Below are 5,678 nucleotides of genomic sequence, written 5' to 3' on the forward strand. Positions count from 1 at the left end.
CTAAAAAGAGGGCATGAATCAGAAGAGTATCTCCTGACTGTCAGAGATCCAAAGTAGAGACAAATTACAGGCTCAGCGAGTCTGACTACAGAAATGGGAAGATGCAAATAAATAAATAAAATGATAAAAAAAAAAAAAACAGGCTGCCCAGAGAGGAAAGATTGTGATCACTGTATGCACAGATATGTTGTCTTCACTGTAAAATATTCAAACCAACACATAACTTTTCACAAACAAAATTAAACAGCTAATCCATTTTTTTTAAATATACAACAGTGGAAAAATTAAGCATTACTCTCGGATGCAGGTATTCAGCTTCAAAACATTTATCAACAGTTCACCCCTGAGATACCATGGGTAATGCACTACACCACCCACTATTCCACCACAGATACGCAGATACATGACAATAAAAATATATCTTATTAGTTTACTACTTATTATTATAAGTAATACTATGATTACAACTGTAGTTGTTGTGGCAACATTGCACATGATACCTTCATACCAATAAAGCTATCTGGAACTGGAACACACAGAGACAGAGAGAGAGAGAGAGAAAGAGAGAGAGAGAGAGAGAGAGAGAGAGAGAGAGAGAGAGAGAGAGACTGGAGTGAAAGAGATACTGAGGTAACTGGACTGATGAGAGTCTACTTGTTCCTGCAGTAGGTATCTCAGTCTGTTTGTCCTTCACTTTGTAGACACGGTCACGTGTATGTTTTAATATTAACCTACAAGTGCAATTCTATGCCAATAATCATAAAATTAGACAGCACAGTTTGCAACCCTGATTGTGTGTCTTAAAGTCTGATGTTACTTATTAAGCGCAGCATGTGTGATTCTTCATGAACTAGTAATCCTGCCTCTCCAGAGATGCCAATTAAACCAGAAATCCTGTAAAGCAGCTTACCTCATTCTACAGTCAACAGTCCCAGAGCAGGACTAATAAAGAAAAGGAACAGTACACAAATTCTAGTTTAAAAGTGAAATAGAATATTTGAATAGTAGAAAATGTGAGTTACTTTAGAAGCTGTGAACAATGACTCAACAGTGAGTACCAAATGCACCACCCTTTCTCACATAGTCAGCAAAAGGCACAACACAGAGGGAACGCTGTGTTAGTCAGCTTAGTTAGTTAGCTAGCTGGTTCTTTGTTGTGTGTTCGTTTGTGCTGTTGTAAATAATATGAATAATTCACCAAAATGTGCCTCCAATAAAAAGGGTGTTTGTGGCTACTTTAACTTTAATGGAGGCTGGCCACTTCCTGTTTCTCCCATTATATCAAAACCATGACTGCAAAATGCCAGAGAGTGCCTGTAAGCGAATCTTCAATAAATGAGGGTGAATGGAGCTAAACGGCTAAAAATTAAAACTGTTAAAATGGTTTCTAACCACTTGTCCAGGACCTTTGTCTACTCTTGGAAAGTAGAGGGGTGTATTTCACTATAAAAAGCAATGCCACCTTATCTGTATATTTCCTTTTTCTACAGCAAACAAGTTCTGGGCAGTAGGGTGCTAGCATTACTACTACTGAGCCCTGATTGGTTGGCAGCTCATTGGCTGAGTGAAGCTGTTTGCGCTTACTGACGTTATAAATTCTTTAGAAGTTCAGAGGTGCTCATAAATATACCAGTGGTGTTAAACTGTTTTATACTGTTCTGTGTTCAGGAAATGAAGGCACTTTTCTAAATAAAATGTTCAAGCATTTACAAACTATGATTTTGCTCAAAGGCGCCATATTAACCCATCCATTATGGACTCGTTCGGGGGCGCCCTCTAGCGTTGGACAAACCCTGAAGACATGACAGAGTGGCAGCTCTGCTCTCTACACATTCTCTGGTTTGTTATCCTTATATGTAAGCTAGCTAAGAGCTAGCTAGACAGTTTATCTTACTAGATGCTAACCAGTTCAGTCAGAATGTAATAAGGTTAGCAAGAGAGCTTAGCAACTACTGTTTTCACGATAATTTGCTGAACATCGTAAAAATACACTAATAATAGTGAGCACAATGACAAGTTGCAACGGAAAACGGCTTTGATCAACGCTCTGTTAATACAGGCGACAGACAAATCGCGAATGGATGGCAGTGTTAGCCAGTTAGCTAATGTTTGTTGACAGAAGCTGTAAGTTAGTTAACTGAATATAGTAATGGTTGTTGCCTTCTCTATGACAAGTCAATGGGTAATGCGCGCCTTCACTGCTCGTCACAAAAAATAAAGTAAAAACTTAGGAGCCAAAAAGAACGAAACAATATCATTTTAACAACACTTCCGTGAGTGTGTGCACGCGCATGGTCCCATGGTGTAATGGTTAGCACTCTGGACTTTGAATCCAGCGATCCGAGTTCAAATCTCGGTGGGACCTCGTCCTTTTGATCGCTCTGAAAGAACGTGAATTGTTCTTCCAGTAAAACGGAAAAGAAATCGACAACCTAACGAACCGTGTAATTTATAGCAGTGTTTTTTGTACTATTGTGTACGTAGTAAATCTGAACATCTGCTCCTTACACAGTCTTACTTACTGTAAGACTTCATTTGCAAGTACAGCACATCAAGTGCCTGTCCTGCTTGATCTGCACACCTCCAGAAACAGGAAGCGTGGTTTTAAAATCACTGTTGACCCATCTCACCCTGGTCATCACCTCTTTCATCTCTTCTCCTCTGCCACACGCTTCAGCCTGAGGGTTAAAACAACCAAAATCCAAAAATGTTTCTCATGCCACTAAACTTGAACAATTACTGCACATAAACAATGACACACTGTTTTTTTTTTTTATTTCATTGTATTTATTTATTTTTATTTTTATTTAGTCAGTACTGATGCCTCTTGCAGCTGTACTTTGCATTTCAAATTCGTTTTTTCTTACTCTTTAATGAATGTGATTATCAACAGGAATGGATGTTTTTATATTCATCATAGAATGAGAAATTCTGTTGCCAGCCACTGTGTTGTGAGTCACCATGTAACCAAAGACAAATTCCTTGTATATGCATATATATGAGTGTGCGTGTATACAGCATGCAACACTATAACAAAACACATGGTCCCTGAATAATCCTTCATTTGTCCCTCCAGCAGTGCGAGGCAGGTATGGATGACTCTTGTTCAGAAGACACGTCACCACTGCTACAGAAGTAGGGATCAATATAAAAATATTAGGCTATTAGCTGTTGTATTCCTTTTGAATACTGCCTATTCCAGAATCTAAATACATTGTGTTAATTTCATTATTTATTTCATGCATTGATTTACACGTAGACTTTACACTGTGATGACCATAACTGTGCAGAGTAAGAGAGATCTACCTGAAGGCGATGCTATTAGTTAATTATTATAATTAATTTTGCTCCTCATTGTTATAATTGTTAGCAGCGAGTTTAAAATGCTGCAATACCCATCCATTCACTGTTTGACTCTGTACTTGTTTAAAATGCAAATATGGCCATTTTATATATTGCCCAAAATGACCAAGGAACCCACACATTTTATGTGTAATGTTAATTAAAGTAAATTGATAAAAAATACTTTTTCTGCCAAAACCTTATTGCACAACTATCATAAAACAATGTCTCAGGCATCAGGTGGTGTATTTATAACCGTTCTGTATATTAACATAAAATAAAACGACACTGTACACATGTAGGCTTTAGAAAGACTTTAATGTTGAGCTGCAAATGTCATAAAAATTACAGAAGTAAAGGAACAGCCCAGCCAAAAGATGTTTGTGTCACTAAAAAATTAACCGTTAGCCACCAATTAGGATTATGCAGATAAGTCATTGGCAGCTAATAGCCTTTAGGCAGCTTTCAGGCTAACAGGTAGCCATTAGCCTTAATTTATTCTTAGCCACATAAGTGCTTTTTTTCCAGATAATTGGTTAAATCGTTTTGCAAGTACAAATATATAGGAAATGTTTCCACAATAAGCCCTGTTGTAAAGCTGCTTGTGAGTGAAACTGTATGAAAAAGATACTGAAAATGGAATTCATTTTTACAGTATATTAGCAACACTGAATTCCCAAACACTTGGATTTTGCTGTGTACTGTTGCGTGGGCTTTTGGCTGAGTGTGTATTTGTTATGCATTTCATACTTTGTGGGGACTAAATGGCCACAAGAGACTGGAAAACATGACAGTATTGGACATTTTGGTTAAATGAGAGAGATCAGGCTTCATGTTTGGTCCTTGGGTGGCATATTTCATGTTTCAAGTGTGAATGAGTGATAGTTCTCTTGTAAATTGTAATTCTGTCAGCTGAGACACTCCAGACTGGACCAATGCTAGAGCAATTGCCACTTGAGGGTGAGTGTAAGCTCAGTGTAACTGTTTGCAGTTCCAGTCATTCCACTGAATCATTTTTTACATTCTTTTTCTTCTGTTTCTTGATGTGAAGCTCAGACAGTGCAGGAGTGTAAAACAGCAGAAGTATGATGATGTGATTTCTAAATCTGAATCAATTTGTTGAAAGGATCATTTTGGCCTAAAACTAGTATTTTATGTTATTAGTCATGTTATGTAATACAACCCCATTTCCAAAAAAGTTGGGACACTGTTCAGAATGTGAAAAAAAATAAGATGCAAATCATGTAAACCATATTTTTAAAGGACAATACGACAAAGACAACATATCAAATGTTGAAACTGAGAAATTGTATTGTTTTTTGAAAAATATATTCCCATTTTGAATTTGATGCCAACAACACATTCTAAAAAAGTTGGGACGGGGGCATGTTTATCACTGTGCTTCATCACCTCATCTTTTAACAACACTCTGTAAGCGTTTGGGAACTGAGGAGGACCAATTGCTGTAGTTTTGAAAGTGAAACGTTTTCCCATTTTTGTTTGATATAGGATTTCAGCTGCTCAATAGTTCAGGGTCAAATGTTATCAGTGGTGACAGGTCTGGACTGCAGGCAGGCCAGTTTAGCACCTGTACTCCTTTAATACGGAGCCATGCTGCTGTAATATATGCAGAATGTGGTTTGGCATTGTCTTGCTGAAATAAGCAAGGCCTTCCCTGAAAAAGTCGTCGTCTGGATGGCAGCATATGCTGACAGAACATGTATCTGTCGTTCAGCATTAATGGTGCCTTCACAGATGTTCACATCACCCATGCCATGCCCACTAATGCACACCTACACCATCATTAATACTGGCTTTTGAACCGTGCACTGATAACAAGCTGAGTGGTCTTTAGCCTGGAGGACACAATGTCCATTATTTCCAAAAAGAATTTCAAATTTTGATTTGTTGGACCACGGAACACTTTTCCACTTTGCCTCAGTCCATTTTAAATGAGCTCAGAGGCCCAGAGAAGGCGGCGGCGTTTCTGGATCCTGTTTATATATGATTTCTTCTTTGTGTTTTAGAGTTTTAACTTGCATTTGTGGATGCAGTGATAAATTCTTTTCACAGACAGTGGTTTTCAGAAGTGTCTCTGAGCCGCAGTTCTACCTGAGGGCCCGAAGATCTTGGCCAGCAAATACTGGTTTTTGGCCTTGTCCCTTGCATACAGAGGTTTCTCCAGATTCTCTGGATCTTTTAATGATATTATGTACTGTAGATGATGAAAAACAAAAGTTCTTTGTGAACCCCTCCCCATTTTTACTTCTGAAAGACTCAGCATTTTTTATACTCAATCATGTTACTGACCTGTTGCCAATTAACCAACAGGTGTT

At 38.0% G+C, this 5,678-nt stretch overlaps 1 non-coding gene across 1 annotated transcript; it reads left to right on the forward strand.

Moving 5' to 3' along the window:
• Positions 1-2,293: 2,293 nt before the first annotated feature.
• On the forward strand, positions 2,294-2,365 carry trnaq-uug. The gene has a single exon. It is a non-coding gene; the product is annotated as a tRNA-Gln (tRNA).
• The last annotated feature ends 3,313 nt before the right edge of the window (positions 2,366-5,678 follow it).

Source organism: Colossoma macropomum, unplaced genomic scaffold, assembly GCF_904425465.1.
Source record: "Colossoma macropomum unplaced genomic scaffold, Colossoma_macropomum, whole genome shotgun sequence".
NCBI lineage: Eukaryota > Metazoa > Chordata > Actinopteri > Characiformes > Serrasalmidae > Colossoma > Colossoma macropomum.